Source organism: Corapipo altera, unplaced genomic scaffold, assembly GCF_003945725.1.
Source record: "Corapipo altera isolate COAL_440 unplaced genomic scaffold, ASM394572v1 54, whole genome shotgun sequence".
Taxonomy (NCBI): Eukaryota; Metazoa; Chordata; class Aves; order Passeriformes; family Pipridae; genus Corapipo; species Corapipo altera.
Window position 1 is genome coordinate 7,006,302 of NW_020884902.1, and position 20,166 is coordinate 7,026,467.

Sequence of the window (20,166 nt, forward strand, 5' to 3'; positions counted from 1 at the left end):
TATGCTTGTGGGGTGGTCTGATATTATTCCCTAATTCATTCAGGCAACAGACAAAGATTTAAAGTGCTTTCTTTGTAATACTAAAAAAAAAACCCAAACCCACCGATATAAAGAATATTGACCTTTCCCCATTAGAGAGAAGAATATCTGCCTTAGTCCTTAACTGTTATAAACTTAGGGGACTCTTGCCAAAACTTTATAGCTTGGATGTAAATGGAATATTGCCTCTCAAGCAACAGCAGCTCAGAGCTGTTAAAACCACACACACTGAAATGCCTTGACCACACAGGGGTGAACCAGTTTGAGCTAACATTTCCCCAGAGCTCAGGTCAGCCACAACTATACTTTGTTCCCATCACCTTCTTTCCCAGGGTAAAAAATTGTTTCCTTATGGCAGTGCAGCGACACTCGTGTGGTCCTCAGATACAATGGGATATTTCTGTGGGACAGCATTCTGGTAGTGCTTGGGATCTGAGCTTTTTGCTTGGGCTGTCACTTATCTCACCCTGCTCCCCCTCCACAAAAAGGTGTTCAGAATTAATTTGGGAGGGATGGGAGTTTTAGAGATGGCAGATGTGGAAAGATGCTGACAGATAAGTAAAAGTTCTGGCTTACTGGAAAAGACAAAAGGCATTATCACCCCCTCCTTTCTAAATAGCTCGAGAAACATAAATCTTCATGAAACTTTGAGCTTTATTCTTCCCTAACTGTGGAAAGACCTCTCATTATTCAAATGGAGAGTTGACAACATGTAGTGGCAGTATCTGTTAAGCTTCCTGTTCCTGAACAGGAAATAACATTGGAATTCTGCACTGTAAATCCCTTCCCAAAGAAGGATTGGGGCAAAGAGACAGTGAGTCCCTGTTTCTTCCAGATGGTATGGTTTTGAGCTGCTTCTTTGACTCCCTGGGCTGAATAAGGCTCTGAACTGATTCTGTATTCAGAGTTCCATACTGCACACACCTTAGTCGATTCTATCCAGTCTGTCTAGTTTGCATGTTCTGGAAAATAAGTAAAGGAATTTTCCTATACCTGGTTTCTCCTCAACCTCGTGTCCAAATGCAACTTCGAAGGGAGATATGGGGTAAAGCTGCAGCAATTCCTAGGCCTCTTCATGCACTCAGTGTCACCCCTCCTTGCTCAAGCCAGTCATGAAAGTAAGATGGAGAAGGGATGAGTTTAAACTGTTAACAAGGAACAAAAACTGCTTAGGTCTCCTCCTGATTTGACTTTGCATCTCTTTATGAGATGTTTATTTCCTTATGAGTGTTTATACAGTTTTTCTTTTGAGTTGTAGATTTCTGATGTTAAAAGTGGTAATGGATGGAGAAAGCAGGATTAGCTCACTAGGTACATCTGTTTTCTGCAAGAAAACTGAAGTCAACATTGAAAAAAAAAAAGTCTAACAGTAACATCTACAAACATCCTGAACTGACAGACTAAACAGCATTCTTGGGACTGAACAAGAAGCCTGGTAGTCTCTGCTAAAGGCAGGGTAAGAGCAGAATGTCAGCAGAATCACCCAGAAAAATAATAGATGAGCTATATAGAAGAAAATGAGAGAATTGTTTAGGTTGGAAGGGACCTTAAATTCATCTAGTTCTAACCCCCCTGCCATGGGCAGGGGCACCTTCCACTAAAATGAGTGATTTTCATACTTAACCCAGCTAATTCATTCTCTTAACTGAAAATAAGGCAAAGACAAAGGAAAAAAAATCGAGGTATTAGTCAACAGAGCTTTGCATAAGGCAAAATGAATTCTCACCCCACAGTAGGGAATAATCTTGCAGTAGTGTTCTCAAAATGGCTTATTATGCCTAAGTAGGTTTGGAGATGCTGTGTTTCTACAGAAAGGACTGATGAGATGACCACAATATGCAGTGATTTAAAACCTCACTGTGTCAGCTGTAGTCTCTTATGGAGTTGCGTTGAGGGAATTTGGATTACGATGAATATTATCCTAACACTGGAGAGTGTTAATCATGAACAATCTGGTCTAGTGGGAGGTGTCCCTGTCCATGGCAAGGAGGTGGGAACTGGATGATCTTTAAGGTCTCTTCCAACCCAAATAATTCTGTGTGTTCTGTGCCCAGGATCTTTTTGTGTAGGCCACAGATGTGCACCTTTGGAATGTCAGTTGCCTTCTAAGCAGGCCCCAGTTAATGCAGACTATGTTAGGTTACTACTAATAGATGCAAATTAATTTTCTGTAAACTAAGTCAGGAAAGTGGTGTGGTCAAACTAATTCCTGATTTAGCTTCCTCTTGGTTTAGTTTTTGAAGATTTAGGAGTGCTAGTGAGAAGAAAAGCATTTCCCCTGTAATATCTGATTTTATTTAACAGAGCTGTAATTTAACCTGTTAATTTGAAGTGTTACCAAGTGGCTCCTGGTGAAAAAGCAGTGTAACTCCAGGAGACCTAGAGGGACCAGTGAAAAGGTGCCTATTTTTGTGAAAGGTCATTCTGAACTTTTGACTCTGAAACTGGGGGCTCATTCTTGACCTGGACTGATGGCGATCGAGAATATTGAAAACAGAGCTGTAGAAAACTACTAATTTTCACTTAATATGAAAACTGATAGTTTTGCAACTATGTGAAAACTTGATCCAGTGTACAGCTTGCTCTTTCTACCAGCCAACACTCCTCCTCAGGGTGTAAATGACTGTACTACTCCCTCTGGGCAAAATGGTGAATTTGTCCAGGTGCAAATATGTCTTTTCATGATGAAACTTTACCCGCTTCTATCAAAAGCAACTTTTTTATACGGTAACGTGGTTTCCCCACTGTTTTTCTAGTCATAAGAATTCCAGTGCAGGATCAGGGGTGTGGTGTTATGGGAATTGCATACCAGCTAAAGTAATTCTAGTCATTGTTCTCTAAGCAGCATTTCCACCCCTCTGTGGACCCCCGCTTAAACCTTTCCAGGTTAGTGGGAAGTCACACGGAATTAATGAAGGTAAAATTACATGAATGCCTAAAAGATTAATTTATGCTGATTATTTCCTTGTTTACAGGCAATCAAATATCTCATCATGTGAACAGAAGGTCTGTAACATGATGAAAAGCCAAATACTGCCTAAGAAAGCACTTTGAAGGTTGAAGACAATGGTAATATCTTACAGTCAAAATTATATGCAGCAAGGTAGAGTCACCAACAGTAAACCTGGAATGTGTCAGAACACTTACAGAATAGAAGTACCATATAAATTCACAATCATAAATAACATCTTCAGTTCCATAGGACAGGAAAAGAAGTATATTTGAGCTTTGTCGTATTTTTCCCTCAGTACATGAAATATGAGATTTATTTCTTGCTTAGGGTGACTAAGTGTAAAGAGATGTACTAAGTTGAAGTTCTTAGGGTTGTATTGTAACAGTTATTTGAGCTTCTTATGATTGAGAGTTCATTCTGTGTTTGTAGTTTCTGATTACTAATTAGATTGACATAATCAGAAAATCTTGACCCGCACTACTTAAGAAGTATTTGGCACTTTACAGGAAGTTTTAGAATTAACAAATCAAACTATCTACTGTACTTCCTACTGAATCAGTGTGCAGAGCTGTCTGTCTGATGTGTCCCTGCCCTCCAGAGATAATGGCATAAGACACTAGAAAAAGATGAAATTGTTTAATATAACTAGTCAATATACAAGCAGGATTCAAGCTGGGAATTCTAACAAAAAGCAACAAAACCAAGATCCGGGTCTTCAATAGCTTAGATAGAGCTTGAATATATCAGTGTATAAACATGTTAGTGCCTTTTTTTTTTCTACATGACTGATAAATATTTGGAAGTGGCTATATGAGTTGAAAGAGAAAGTCTCCAGTAAGAACGTTGATACAAGTGCAGAAGAGAAGAATTTGCAATTTGTTTGTCACACACTTAGTGAAGTTTCATTGTTGATATTTTGTATACAGATTGATATTAAGGAGAATTTTTGATAAACTTGGTAAATTCCAGTAAGTCAGTGAAGTTACTTATGAGGTGAAACTGTCTAACATCTTCTTGTACTGTCTGTGGCACTGCTGTTTATATAGATCACAATATACAACTCCCAAGGATTTATAAAACTGGCAGAAATGGAACCTTAATGTGTAGATGTAGTATTACTACCAAGAAACAGTGTGATTTGCAGGCCTTTTATAGTTTTAAAAGTGGCCTGGGAATGGTGACAGCAGAGTACCTTGGAAAAGCTTAAAAAAAAACATTGGAAAGGTAAGCAATTTGTTCAGTTCAGAAATATCCTTGCCCAGCATTCCAAAAGGGGCTTGCCACTCACCTGGTGTAAACCTGTATTATTGCTGTTCTGTGACTTCTGTGGAAGGGCTGAGTTGCAACCATGGTACCTACAGGCACATAAGAAATTAGTCCCCACATGCTTAGCAATGCAGGACCGAACAGGGATTCTTGTGTGATTAAATCCAGGTCCTTGTTGTGGGAACTTGTGGCCTATACCGTTCATAAATCTACCAGGCTTCATCTTCAAACTAATTAGGTTACTTGTTCTGCTGGGAGGTTGCCTCAAAACCTGGCTTTCTTGTGTTGAAACTGCTCTAATTTACTGTCCCAGTAAGAGTCCATATAAATTGATATAACTGGTGACTTTAAGTGCTGACAGCCCTCTAAAAAGTCACTTGTGTTGTAGGCACTTTGTATTGGAGACAAGCAGTTTCCTTGATTTCCCTTTTTCTGCTGGCTTCCTTTTGCTTTTGAGTAGCATGGGGAAATATCTTACATATGGAAAAGGGACTGGGTTACCTTGTTCTTGGATTTGCGTAGTAGTAACGCTGTCTTTTTTAGTTTTTATTTTAAAATAGTTCATCATATTTGTGCAAACAATCTGAATAATCAGTCAGCTCTTGCATCCTGTAGTTAACAAATAACACAGCTGGCCCAGTTTTTGTGCATCACAGCAATTAGCTCAGACTGACTCTCTTGGATTGTTTTTGCTGTATCTTCAGTCTAAATTGTTGGTTTGCAGCAGTGACACATTTTGTATAAGTTTTTCTGTTGCTGTATAGATGCTACATTTCCTCTTAGTTATATGTGAAATTATAACACCATTGAAAAACAACCATGTAATATTTTTGCTTGCATCCTTCCGTAGGCCTGATTCTCCTACCCTAACTTACCTAAGCAAACCTTACTCATTTGATGCCATCATTCCAAGTCTACCCCTGCACAGTATCACCTTGGCTTTTTCAGTAGGACATTATAAGCCTATCTTGAAAAAACACCCCAGTGGTTTTTAGCTCTCTCTCCTCATTGCTGCACACATACAACTGCTCCTGTAACACTGGGAAAACTGTTCTTCCCATGTTATTGCATTGTATCTGTCTGACCTTCAAGGCTACGAAGTACTTCAGGGGTTGGGTTATTTAAAAGTCACAAGAGAGGTAGCACTTCCATTCCTGCCTGTGCAGCTGTGCCACAGACACCAACCTGCCTGGTAAATCACTTTGCCATCTCTGTAGAAATGAGCAGTGTACTGACAGGCAATGAGTATAAATAACGTGTGTGCAACATAAGGTGGATTCAATTGATCTGTTGGATAACAAAATAATTCAGTGGCAACTGGTCTTTATTAAAAATTTCATCACTGTTACTGAAAAAGCTAGTTTTTATCCTCCCTTTTTTTTTCTTTCTGAGGAAGTTTTCCCTTTCTCATTTTTTCCTGCTGGGAACCATATAATTCATAAAACAGGTGACTGCACTGTATTGATTGAGGCTAATGCGAACAGAAAGAGTCTTAAGGGGGGAAGAAAGCTTTTCCTGTAGAGGGTTAAATTACTGATTCTTAATTTTTTTGAAAAAAAACTAGATGTGCAATCTGTCTTTATTTGCCCTACTCTCAGTGCTGGAGAGAAATAGATTTCCAGGTATTTTAGTGAACCACAAAAATCTGTCTCTTACTTCTCCCTTTGACAGGAATAGATTTCTACTAATTTCAGAAAGGCCTTCTGTGGACACTATACTTCTGTTTCTAAACTTAGACTGGTTTCCTGGACCCACCTAGATGAGTTTGTTTTGTTCAAAAGGGGTTATACACCTTGGGCTCAAAGAGCCTTTAAATTAGAGCTGCCTATGTGTAACTTAATTTATGCCAGCTTCTTCTGTCCTCAGGTTATTATCTTGTGCCCTCACATAAGGTACTTTCACCCAGCCATATATTCTAACACTGATAAGAGAAAGCCAGTGTGGAGGCACTGCAGTTGCCTGTTCTTGAGCACTTTTTAACATTTTATTAGAGAGGACATGCTGCCTTAGACTAAGTAGTAGTAGTAGAATAAGCATATAGATACAAAAATCCAGTTATGGTCTCTGAAATCTCCAAGTAATGCACTCAAAATAACTTTCATCTCTTCTATCTTGCATAAGTGAAGCCATTAAACTCACAAGACCAGTGGGAAAAATATTACAGATGCATAGCAGTCAAATGATAGACATAAATGAACCAAATCATAGTTAATTTTCCTTTTTATTACTGGAATTTTGTTTGCATTATTTTGGGGGCTTGGGGAATCCTATGAAAATGAGGCAAATAATTTGTTTATCAGTTTATGAATATTTTCACCAAGACATCTAATTACCATACTCAAAGCATGAGTTTATTCTCTTCATGACACGAAGTTAGTTTATCACTGAAAGAGTGCAAAACCCAAATAAATGGCAGGTTCTGTGGGTCTAGTGCTGGGCTACTTTCAGCAAGCATTTTTGGTTTTCATAGTTCAATTGTGATTTTGCAGATGAAAACCTTTTGCATTTTTGCTCCTATTCTGAAAAAAAGACAGAGGGATATTTTGATGTTACCACGAATTGCTTCATGGTCTAAGTGAGCATATTGGAAATAATCTTTGTTTTCTCAACACAGAACACTTCAGAACAGGGCTGGCTTTTGTCTGAAGCAATGCACTGTCATCAGCTCTCAGCACACTGATCCTTTAGGTCAGACATTGTTTTAAGGACAAGTCCTGTGCAGGAAGATGAACTGGGGTGTGCTTGAGGTGTCTGAGAGTGAGAAGTAATCAGAAATATTTCAAAGACATCATGCCTGGTCTGGAGAAAGACAAGTTGGCAGCTTCATGGGATGGACTTCCAGGCAGGGAAAGGGGGAGAAACTGAATTAATAAGTACTCAGACTATTTATAGGCCTGCTTCCAAATCTTGGTTGGAAGGCTGGCTTTCTTCCTAAATCTCAGTGAAGCTATGGGATCAGCTGTATTACTTGTAAGGGTTTTTAATAATATAACTTTTGGAAAGATTTTTGCTTTCTTGTGTAAAAATGTGAAGAACTATCACCACAACGCAAAATGAAAACCAGGCTTTTCAAAGTCACCACACAAAAACCAAATGGTTCTGAAATGAAGATATAAGTAGACTCAGGTAACAAGTCCAAAAAAGCATAAATTTGGTTGCACCAAGCATGGTGTTCTGAAGGGGAGGTGCGAATTCAGTTCTGAACGTTGTCTTCTCATAGGAGTTGCTGTGACCTTCACAGTAATGAAGGGGAATGAACTGTAGGCTGAAGGGAACAGGGACTTCTTTTTCTTGCATGAGTGTCTGAAGTTCTCCAGCTCTCCAGTTTTCAGCCTGGGAGGTTGTGTCTGACCATTCTGCACATGGTTCTGATTGCTCTGGGAGAAATGTTCCTGGAGCTGCCCATTCCCCTGGCCTGGAAGCAGCTGTGCAGAAATAAAGCTGTATTTGTGTGTGCTGCTTCTTAGGACAGGTTAAAGAGTTTATTGGTCCATCTGCTTGTTACCATTCCCTGCTGGGGACAGTTTTCCTTTGGTTGTGCTGGCATGTCCATCGAGATGAAGCTGCTTTCTAATAGAAATCACTCAGAATAATCTGAACCATGGCTTTAGTGTAGTGGGCTTTTTTTAATTGAGTATATTGTCAGGAAAACATATGTGATGTCATGCTGCAGCAACAGCAAGAGCTGGGGCAAGAAGCTGAGGAGGGGTTTGGAGTAACTGTGTTTCAATGGTCCAGCCACCTGGACACACCTGTATCTCTTAACTGTGCTTTGAATGTTACATTTTCTTTTTCCTACATAAACAGTGGTTAAATACTTGGTTCCCATTGAAAGTCATCCTGAAAGTCAGGAGATGGGTGTTTAACTTCCATTTGTGTCTTTGAAAAGCTCCTCTTTTGTTTTACCAGTGTGCAGCAGTGTTAAAGTCCAGCAGGCCCAGCTAATTTTGAAATACTTAACATAAGAAAAAAATTTATAATGTGAAAACACTGTTAAATTTTACAAATCTGCTTTGCAATGCAAAACTCACAGTAAAGAAGTTGAATCAAAGGCTCACCACTGCCAACTAATTATTTAATGTTCTCCAGCTAATGTTGTTACGCTGCCAAAAATGTGTGCTTCCATCTTTTTCTTTTCTTATTAGGGGAGGATAAGCTCATAAATTATTTTTCTGCTTGAGTTATTTGATTTGGACTAAATTTTCTTTTGTGAAAATATGTCTGCTCCCTTTTATCATCAGCAAACTTGGGAAAAATGGCTTATCATCTTTGTTGCTGAATCTAAAAGTAAATACATTTTAAATTGTGTTTTATCACACTTTTCAAATAAAATAAATTTTAAAACCTTTTGTTCATATGTGAGAATCCAGAAACCAAAATTAATGTGACTGCTTGGTGTTCTACAAGGCTTTGAATATAATGGTAAAAAATAGGGTGATGGTTGTTTGCTTGTCAAAGACTTGAGAGATTTGCATTCAGTTTGCTGCTGTTGTAAACCCTTACAGGTCCTATAGGATTGCTGGCAAGTAGTTCTATCTTTGACCATGATCTTAAAAAGGGCTTTTCTTAATTTAAACAAGAGGACAAACACCCTGGAAATCACGTGCAGTTCAAAGGTGTTCAGACAGCAGGGTAAAGCAGGTAGTTTAAAGTCTGAACACACCAACTCAGTATGGTTTTGCTGTACACCATTACTTAAACAAATACTGGCATTTTGTCCATTTAAGTCAGCAGGAAACCTGCTGTTGATGTGAGTGCAGCTATGATCCCCTGGGTAATTCTTCAATTTGATCATAATGTAAATTCACACCAAATATATGTCTCCTTGTTGCAATATCCAAAAATAAGCATTTTCTAGTGCAAGTTTACTTTTAAGATACAGCAGCAGCTCATTGCTCACATCTGGAGCCACGATTTCATCAGCTCCTGCAAACAAAGCATGTTTTAGTCTGGTCCAGAAGCTGAGAAAGAAAACCCAGGATGTTACTGTTGTGATTTAGTAAATAATGTTATCCTTCTGTTTCAGTGCCAAATTGTGCTTCCCTCCAAAGGGACAGAGTATTTGTTGGATCACAGACCATCAGAGACTTGGTTTCCTGACAGTACATCCTCCCACACAGTCACTTGTGGTGTTGAGATCTCAGTGGTGTCCTGTGAGGCACCAGCCAGCTGTTCTGTGCAAGAATTCCAGAAACCCTTGCAGACCAGATTCTCAGCTTTAACTATAACTGCAAACTGAGTTTGTCTCTCAGTCTTGCACCCAGACACTGACTATGCCTGTGTTAAGATTAGTAGATTCCTGGAGATCACAGGTGAGAACACACCTGCAAGGTGATGTGTTTACAGGCTTCCTGTGCAGTCTGTAAGTGGCACCAGGGCACAGCAGTGCAATGGTTGTAAACAAAGGCAGGTCACCGGGGGAAAATAGAGTTCTCATCAAAACAGGGAGTGTTCTCTTCCATATGCTTAGTGCAGGGACAGCTTGCACTTGTCATTTGAAAGTAATACCACAGTTCAGTTAAAGCAAACCTGAATTTATTGAAATAGAGCTATTTCTATCAATATGAAGCATTTGTATTTGTTTTGTTGAGAAGTAAAGCCAACAGGAGATCCCTCTGGGCTTAGAGTCAAGGTCTAAGATCTTCAAACTGAGGTCTCATGGCAAGGCATTTCTAAAAATGTGTAAATAATCAATCTGTCATATTTTTGGCAGAGCTTTTGCTTATGTCTCCATAGTGAACCTGACAGTTTTAGTGTATATGGAACTGGTCAGACAAAGAAGTAATTGAGGCATTAAACTATTGTACCCCAAGATATCTCAAATCTGTCATAGCTGCATTCTTGTTAGCTAAATTTAGCATAAAACAGGCTGTGGATATCAATGTCTTTAACATCATCCTGGAAAATGGAACTAAGAGAGGGAGAGTTGAGTTTTTGGTGATGGTGGTTGAAGAATTTGAAGCAGAACCTGGTAAAGCTGTATTAGAAGCTTGGATTTAGCAGGTACATTTCAGCAAATGGATGTGTGAGACAGTCATCTAAATGCTTGAATTTCATTAGGCATAGAGAAGAAAAGAGACTACTCCCTGCTGAATTTCTATAGACAGATGTCTATGGGTCTCAGATGACTTCACACATCATAGTGATCCAGTGCCAGTCTGAAGCATAGCAGGGAATATCAGATTATTAGCTAAATTCCAGTCCTAATGAAGGCAAGATGGCTTCTGAACAATTTGTTTATACAATATGTTTGACCTCACACTGCACAGAACTTGTAAATCGTGTTCCTATGAGTCCTTGGCCTGCAATGTGGATGCTCTGTTGGAATTTGTTGTAGTACAAAAGAGAGGACAATATTACAGACATTTAGGTGGTAAGTTAACTTTTACAGAAAATTTTCTCTCTGTATCATAGGCAGCCTTAAAGACCATACATACCAACTGCCTCAAAACTGTGGTGTGAATACAGTGGTTCAGATGGCCTGTGCCTAAGCCTGTTGAGTTCTGCCTCTTTAGGGACATTACAAAGGAACTCCTGTTGAGTAGCCTCAGTAAAATCTGAAATCACTATAAAAGCCTCCTGGCAAGGTGGCACAGATTGAGTCTTGAACTCTTGTTCTCAAGTCTCCATATCCATCCATCCATCTACTCGACTGGAACTATCACAGGCTTTTTAATAGAGAATAACAACAGAAAATAAGTCGTAAAAATGTTACACTGCTGCGTATCTCACAGCTGAGCTTCCATAGGCCTAGTTACCATCTTTAGATCCTGTAGGCATTTGAGTATGGCTGTGTAGTCAGGAGGGATTGACCAGTGCCTGCATCTAGGTTTACTTCCCCTTGGGTTCCAGGCCTCAAGAGGTTCAGTGTAAGTTCTGATCTTGATGAAGCTTGTGGACATTGAGGTGACCTGCAGGGCTAAGAAGTTGGGAAACTGGGCTCAGTAGAACTGCATCTTCATCTACACTTTTGTCAGCATGGGTGTGTAGATATACTCACTGAAAACACAGTGTAACATGAGAAGAGAGGGCAGTGATCTCATACATACAAAGGAAGAGACAAATTCCCCTTTGGTTCTTCCAGGTCACTTGCCAGAATTCTACTGCCATCTTCTTCCTCCTCGTCTCCATGACAACCTTTCCATTGCAGTGGCCATGTGCATATCTAACAATGTGATGAAAGAATCAAATGGTCTCTGTATAGTGGATATTTTCCAGACTATGCACAAGGCAGTAAGTGCCCATTTAACCACTCTTCAAAAGGCTGAATAAGTCCAAAAATAATTTTTAGAGGAGCTGCAATAAAATCATTCAAAGTCAGAGCTGTCATATTTGCTGTCCTGAGGTTCTCCTGCTGCAGCTGAGACACTCCTGTTGCTCTAGGAAGAAATAAGAGTGAGGGCAGTTAATGAGCCAGTACCTGGTGCTGTTTTCTCACCACTATTCCAGGTTGCTGCATGTATTTCCCTGAGCTAGTGCTCTTTTGTGGTTGGTGAATTAATGAAATAATATTCTGAGCAGTACCACCAGCTCAGCAATGCTGTCTGTGTAGAACCATCACCCAGGTCAGGAACTACCCACAAGGAGCTCTGACTATAACCAGGCATTTCTCCCAGGGTGAGTAGTGCTCACTCACTGTGCCCTTGATGAGCTGCTGGGAACGTGCACTGCGAGTTGTGATTTAAACTGACAGGAGCAACTTAATTTGTAATGAAGAATTACTGTCTTCCATTCAATCTACTACATAACTGTGTCCCATCTGCCTGCCTCCCAACTGCAAGGCCAGCACAATCCCAAGATTGTTCCCTTGCATGCTAGTTCTTGAGGGTAAAAATTCACACTGTTAATGACAGCTAACATAACATTCAGACTTGCATAGCACAAAACAATCCTTCAGATCAAGCTCAGGCACTTGTGGCACTTGGAAATCTTTTGCTTCCTCCCAGCTGAGAATCAAGTAAGTGGATGAAAATACTGAGTTACTCTATCAATTCAATTCTTGCATTTGTTTGCTATAGCTCAGAAATAGGCTTGTGGAGTTTGTTGCTGGTCTTGCTTTTCATTTGCACATGCACTCTGCATAGAAGTACCCAGCTTTGAAATGCAGTAAATAAGACATGCTTTAAAAAGGATTTCAGAAATCATTGCAGAGATGAGTAGAAAAATTTATTTTGTAAACTGTGGTTTATTCTAAAATGCTGCCAAGTATTGATTATGGTCTTAAAAAAATCTAAAGGACAGAGAACCTAAGTCAGGGACAGTATATTAATAGGTATGTTACCAGGTAAAAATAACAACTAATGACTGGGGAGAGAGGGCGTCTTCCTGTTAGTTCACAAAATGCCCTGTAAGCAATACATTAAACTCATCTCTTCCATTTGCTTGGCTTTCTGGTTTGCCACACATCTCCCTGGCGCAGCCTTGCAAGAGAATGAAAGGCAGAAATAGCTGTAGGGTTTGCACCAAACCCCTTTGTACCCTTGACACCTTTTGTTTAAAATTTATCCTGTAGTATTTGACAGGCAAGCATGTGCCTCCGGGTAACATAATAACATGTGCTGTACTTAAAGGTAAATGTCTCTGCTGTCTGTGTCATTTACAGCAAGCAGAGGGCTGGGCTGGGCTGGTGCAGCTTCCAGTTGTTTCATTGTGTACCTTGCATTGTTCAAAGCTGTCCTGCTGGGACCTCCCAGTGAATCTGCCCCACTGCAGTTGCTTATCCTGGTTTCCATCTGTCCTTTGGTGTGTGCTAACAGGTAGACACTGCAGAGAGATAGAGTGTAATGGACTGTCCATCCTCTGTAGCCACCAACTGATCAGACAATGGGAAACTCTGCTAAAATTGTTACAGCAACCCAACAAGGTGGTGCAGGTTCATATCCCTCCACTGTAGCCTTGTCAGGCTTGTGAAGGTGCAGAGTACAGGTCAGTTCTCTTATGCAAAGATTCCTAAGGGAGCCAAGCTCCTTGGAAAGAGCTGTGTGGGCAGTTTGGTCTCTTAATTAGCCCTTTCTTCAGACAGCCTTGTTTTCTAGGAGGTGTTCACTTGTGGAAAGAAGAGAGGGAAGATCTGATACATCTTGACACACTGAAGCGCAGTCACTTGAAAGATAACACAGGTGAGGTTTTATTTAACTGAATGCCATTTCAAGTGTAACCCAGAACTGACATGAGCCAAGTTTAGCATGGCCTGAAGTGTCAAGGTCAGAAGCAGAGCAGGCCCATTAATGGGCTGTGAAAACTTGTAAATAGCATTTTCTCTGCTGATAACACAGATGGTGACTGTTTGACAATATTGCAGTGGATGGTGAGGAAAGAGAATTTTGTTAAAACTGAGGGCATATGTTATCTAATTCACATAACATATAAATATATATGTATATATTATTCTCTGGATTTCCAGTGATTAGTAAGTTTGGTGCTATTTTCAATTTCTTTTAAAGTTAAATTAACTGTGTATATCTTACTCTTTAGAATCATGCACATTAATTTTCACTTACAAAGCTTGTGAATTGTTTTAGCCAAGAAAAATACATTTTTACAGACTGAAAAGTCTTTCTAAATTGAATGGGAGTATTATCTTTGGAATGACTGTGCATCACACAGAGAGCATTTTTCCAGGGAAGATGTCAGAATGTTTCATTTGTGTACACTCCTTCGGGAAAATGTATCCTGGATAGTGTCTTTGCTTAGGTTTAAAGCTGGAGCTTAGAATAGGCTTTCAGAAAAGGACTGAAAATTTGCAGTCTGCATTGCATTCTTTGTATCTCAAACACTTTTAATCTGCCTGTACCAGTATACACCTATAATTTACACATAACTTTACCTCTGGTAGTAGCTGGTTTTTTGTTGTCGTGGTTGCAGTTTCAGAGCATAGATACATGACACAGGTAGATGGTAGATGGTGGCATGATAGGCCCTACCTTACACTTAGAATTTTTTCTGCAAGAGCATTTTTTAAGAATTTTAGTTGTACTGGATTTTGCTCTTCCCTAAATTTAGGGGAGGGTTCCAGGTCTACATAGAATTTTGGGGAGGCACATGGGTAGTTAAGTCTACCGCAAGGGCTAGGATTTAAGGGGAAAAAAGGTAGAGTCTGCCAGGTTGCTGTTCAATCACTTGTGTTCCTTTAGTGTGGAATAAGGCAGGATAACAAGTCTATGCCTTACATCGCAGTTTCAATGTAGATACTGTTGACCTGGAATGGAGGTTTGGATTGGGGTCTGGCTTTTAAAAACAAAGGAACAATTAACCCAGTCTTAGATGGGCTTAGAGACCCAGCATGAGGAGTGGTGTCAGCTCAGTTCAGCAGCATGAGAGGGGTGGCTCCGTGCTTTTGTTTCAACTAAGGCTCTCTGAAAGTTAGTTTCAGAAAAGAGCTGACAGCTTTTGCTGCTTTTTGCACAGTTCTGTTTGGCTCAAAGATTAAGAGCAACAGCTGGAGTCAGGGGGTTCCTGGCTTTGCTTTCCTTCAGAACTGGTGACAGGTGTGAGGGATGTGCTCAGCCTCTCCACCAAACCAGCTGCAGTTTGATACAGGCTCCAAGGGAGGGCAAGGCCTGAGCCCGGAATGCCTCTGGTTCCAATCTGTTCCCTGACAACCAAAAAGGAGCAGAGTGACACAGTGAGCATGGGCTGCACAGGAGCTTGGAATACTGATCACACAATTAACACATGAATAGCAGATGGCTTTTCCAGGACTCCCTTCTTAAGGAAAAAAGCAAGTTGTGGGAATGAGCATACCATGTTCATTGGTACAGAAGGGAAGTGTCTGTACAAAGGCAAAATGTCAGAGCACAAGGCTCACTTGAGCAGTTCCATTAAAAGAGCATTTATTTTCAAGCAGTGTCCTTATATTCAGATACATACAGAGGTACTGGTTTCAGCAACACAAATTGCAAGCTGCATAAATGTGCATAAATGTATGTTTCATGGGCCTGAATAACAGTTATGTCAGGGAAGTGATAATGAAGCTAGCAGTATTCTTGTCTATATAGAGGTAGACAATCTTTTAATCTGACAAATAATTAGAAAGGAGTATATATTAATAGCAATTAACATTGAGTGGTATCTTGGAAAGGATGAGACTTTGCTTTATAGAGCCATTGTCTGGGAAGTTGGGGCTCATTTTGTTTTGGAACTGATTGATGCAGTCAAACTGATGACATTTTGCTGTCCAGAGAGCAAATCCAGAGAAAATGAAATAGTGCATGTTGGATATTGTTGTCCATGACACTAAAGGAATTGTCCTGCTTTCACTCTTTTTAGCCTGGCTACTTGGGAAAAAAGGCTGATGAATTCCCATTATGCTTGACAGTGTCTGTCTTGTATCCCTCAAATTACCTCTATGAGTCTGTTGGTTAACTTCAGTCAAATTTCTCTCAGGCTACAGTAAAAATTATGGTCAAACAAGTTTCTTCAAACTAGATGTTGTTTGGGTAAAGAATCCCAGTGAAGTGACCTTAGGGAGGGGAACAGCACAGCATGAGTTTGCATGTTACTGGGCAGAGAAGCCACCAAGGAGTGAGATCTCTGCCAAAGCTGAGCTAAAGCTCTTAATCAGTTATGGGAAAGGAAATTTCAGCGGCTCTGCTGCTCACAATGAAAACTTGCATCTCTGTGAGTTGTAACTGGGTAATGTCGGATGTTCTGTTGTCTCTGTAAGTTACTTATGGCCTTAAGAATTACTACTCCACTAGCCATCCCATGGAGCTGAAAGTCACAGTAATTAAATGCCTAGAGTAGGATGGCACTGTTGGCACAACAGCAACAAATGTCTTTTACCAGGAGAAAGCTTGTTTTCCAAGTTTGTAGTTTACTGATTTTAACAGTAACTTGCTTCCTTGACTGCTTTGTGGGCACTGAGTCAGAAAAGCAGTGTCTTGAGGCTGTCAGTTTTGCCCACCTTCACTGCATTAGACTAGGGGAAATTTCCCTAAATTTCCATCAGATTTAACAGTGATTAATCTGAATAAAGCTGAAATAATGCAGAAAGCACTTGCTATGCAAAAATCTGCAAACAAACGGCAAGTACAGTTCCTCGCTTCTGTTCCTGCAGTGGAAAATAAGCAAGCTTTTTGCAAAGTCATGGAAACAAAATAGCTGTGCTAATCTGAAATCAGCAGCCCTGCACAGCTTTTCAAGGAGAAAAGAAGAAACCTGAAGCCTGTGAATGGCTGAGTACCTACTTTGGACCTCTTTCCCTAATACTCACACATGAGCCCACGTTCCATCAAATACAGTCAGCCTTACTGCTATCCTTTGAGAGGATAAATTCAAATGCATTTGTTTGCATGTTTTTAAGCATTTGAAGAATATTCCAGAATCAGGCTTGCTATTAGGAAATCACACTGCATAGAGATACAGTACCACAGCAATCCTTCTTAGAGAAATACATAACTGTAGTTCTTTTGGGTCTAGTTTTTAGTTGAACTCGTTTACCTCCGAGAACCCTCCTCTCCATTGCATGAGGGAGAGACAAATTTGCTCTCTGATTTCCTCAATGATAGCACATTATGGGTGGCTTAATAGCTACCAGGGTTTCAGCCTGGAATCATTAAAGCATTAGGCAAACTTTCAGTACACATTTCCTGTTAGTCTTGTCACACCACAGAAAGGTGAGTGTGAACAGAGGTCAGCAGCACATCATGAACATGCAAATAGTGTCATAAAAACAAGTTCATCATGCCTATATTTCACAGAATAACAGAATATTCTGAGTTGGAAGGGACCCACAAGGATCTTCAAGTCATTTGTCATAGGAGGGATCCTGATTTCTCTTTTCTGATTCACTATGCAATTTATGTGTACGTTCTCATCATCTCACCAGATTTGTGCTAAAATGAAAGTGAGAATATATTCCATCCATCTACAAATCGTGATCAGTAAGTTTATATACACCAGTCACACTAGATGTGGACTCAGTACTCTACTTTTATGTAGAGATAACAGCGGAAAATAGTAAATGCTAAAATTTCCCTGGTGGAAGAGGCATTTCTAGCAAAATACAGTGAGATAGACTCAAACTTGGCCATAAATACTATTTTTTCTTTCTGCAACTGGTATTGCAAGTTGTACTGTGGCAATGACTGAGGTCCTATTTAACTGAACACTGAAGGAATAGACAGAAAGCCTCCTGAAGAGCTCAGTCCTGCAGTTTTTGTCTTCCCGCTTTCTCCTTAAATGGTTTGTAAAATTTACCGAATGGTGAGAGAATTTCTCATAGGTGAAACGTGTTTTAAATGGGAGAAATATTAATGCTGATTAACATTATTCCTGTTTTATGATATAAAAGAAAAATTTAAATAGTGTAATGTAATATTTTTAAATTCAAAGACATCTTCATATCTTTATGGCCCTGTAAATTATCCCACTTCCATGTGAGAATCGTAAGGAGAGAAAAATCAAATGTACAATAAGGGAAGTACTTGCTCCTTAGAAAATTCCAGTATGGATTCTTACTGAAGTGATGAATAAATTAGGGCATGAAATATGGGCACTATTGCAGATATCTGAGGGGATATCTTTTTCACTCCATGTAACATCCATAGGTTAATTAGTCTGCACTTCCTGTGTTGCATTTTTTGACATTCTGCTTTGCTCTAATGTTGTCAGACAACTTGTGCTGTCAGATGACACCGTAGAAAAGTAGAACAAACAGAAAATAGTCATTACATAATGTCTCTGCTTTTTCTCTTGTCTTAGAAAGTGACTTTGCCTCTGCATCAAACTGAAGTGTTTGCATCTCCTCTTCCCCTTTAAGAAATAAATAGGTCAATTGCCTGCAACAAAGTAGAAAGAGCCAGCTATGTCCATGATATTGCCACTGGCATGTGATTAGTTAGAAAATATGTTAATTAACCAGGTACATTTGTGGTTTTCTACCATATTTTTCTGATGGTAGTCTTGTTCAGTAGTCTGCTGAAAATGTGCCCGGTACAGCATAAAGTAATGCACTGATAATTAGGTTCCCTGCCCAGTGATTCAGACCTTTCCAGTTTCTTGAAGGTCACCTTCAGCTGCCTCCCTGTTCACGCTCCAGTTTCCCCCAGTTCCATTTCAGTGCTCTGTGCAAAAACAGGTTGCAGAATTCAGTTTCTCAAATTGGCATCTTTAAAACACCCTGCTTTGAAAATCTAAACACTCTAATGATCATGTGCATCCACTCTGCAGGCTTTATATAATAATTTTGGTTTTCCTCTTGTTGACATTCAAGAGCTAAAGCAATGTACTGTGTTTTGAAAATCCAAAATACAGAAGCAGCAAATTCTTCCTGTTTCAAAAGCTCTTCAGCAACAGCTACTTCACTTTAGGAGCTTTTTTTTATGATACCCGCAGAGCACTGACCAATGTTTCGAAATGACACTTAAACTTGATGATAAAATGCATTAATGTGTCCCCCATCCCTAGAGAAGTAGGATCTATGAATGGAGCCAAACTACTCAGTGTAAGTAGTTGAGTAACTCTGACAAGTTACCTCAGAGGAAGTGTGTGTAAGTCTAGTCCAAGTTGGCTGTTTTCATGATTACATTTTCTTTTTAAGTTATCTGTACCTAGTATATGTATAACCTATTACAGTTAATACCTTTCCTAAATGTCTTGGGGGTAAATACAGAAGTGAGAAAAGGTATAGGGAAATAGCTGTGTCAAGAATTCTCATATTCATGAAGACTGCAGGTTTTGTATACGTTCAACTGGGGCAGCTGCTCAATTACCCTGCTCACAACACAACAGCCCTGTGATGATAAGCCCAAGAGAGTTTGTCTGTACCCCGACTTGCCTCACCTCCACGTGGTTTAGGCAGAGACATATGGTGGCTTAGGTGTGAACTAGATATTAAAAGTGTGTGTTGGCCTCCCCGTTTACCCCCTGTGTGTGTGGACTGGGTAAATCACAGCAGTGTCTTCTGGAGGTATCACGCTGCTGCTGAGGTCTGCTCAGGTGGCACTGAGCCTCCCCTTGGGACAGGCATGTTTATAGATATTGCCAGGATAAATAGTTAGCCCGACTAGGGACTTCTAGTGAAGTGACTGCTCAGAACTTGCAGTCAGGAAATACTTCTGACTACTGCTTTGTCTCTGATCTGGTTGCCAGGTGGATACCGCAGAGATAAGTTTTTGTTTCTCTTTTACTGAATTCTATAGCTTCTGTGAAGAACTTTTTTTAAGGAGAATAGAAAATTTCTAACTCCTATAACATCAAAAAAGACACTTAACTGTTAATATGCACTAAAGGATTCACTGAGGATAACATTTTCAAAATTCTTGGGTCAGCAATCTCATACACTTTTGGGTGCTTTATGCATAGAAACCATAATTAGAGAGACAGATTTGAACATGGCAGTGTGCCATGCACTTATTAAAATGTAAGTGCCTGAAGTCAGCCATAAGCTTTGGAATTTGTTTTATTTGTGAATATGATAGTAAATTTGGAGTTATTCTGAAGCAATAATTATTCTTTGAGATATGTATGGCAAAGCTGCCTAAATGTTTTCTGCTTGCTTACTCTGGTACTACATCTCTGTAACTTCTGCTGTTCTGGGACTATGTATTTATCCCCTCTGCACAAGGCTTTCATGTCATTAAATGTACCTCAATGTAATATTTCAGATGGTTCACACCAGACTAAAGAAACTGTAGGGGGGGAAATTAAAAAAATCTAGGTAATTTGTTTAGACTTTTTTCCAGCATGAACTAGGCAATCAATGAACTTGAGGGTGAAGTACTTGTGCTGGTAATGCCAGAACACAAGAGTGGCAAAGTTAGAGAAGGAGACTGTAATGAAGAGCTCTGCTTCAGCTGTGGCATCCTTTGGTCTCACTACAACACTTGATGTTTTGGGGAAATGAAACATCAGGTTTTTTTGGAGACCTAGACTATATGGGGCCATTTCTGTTGAAAGCTGAGAAC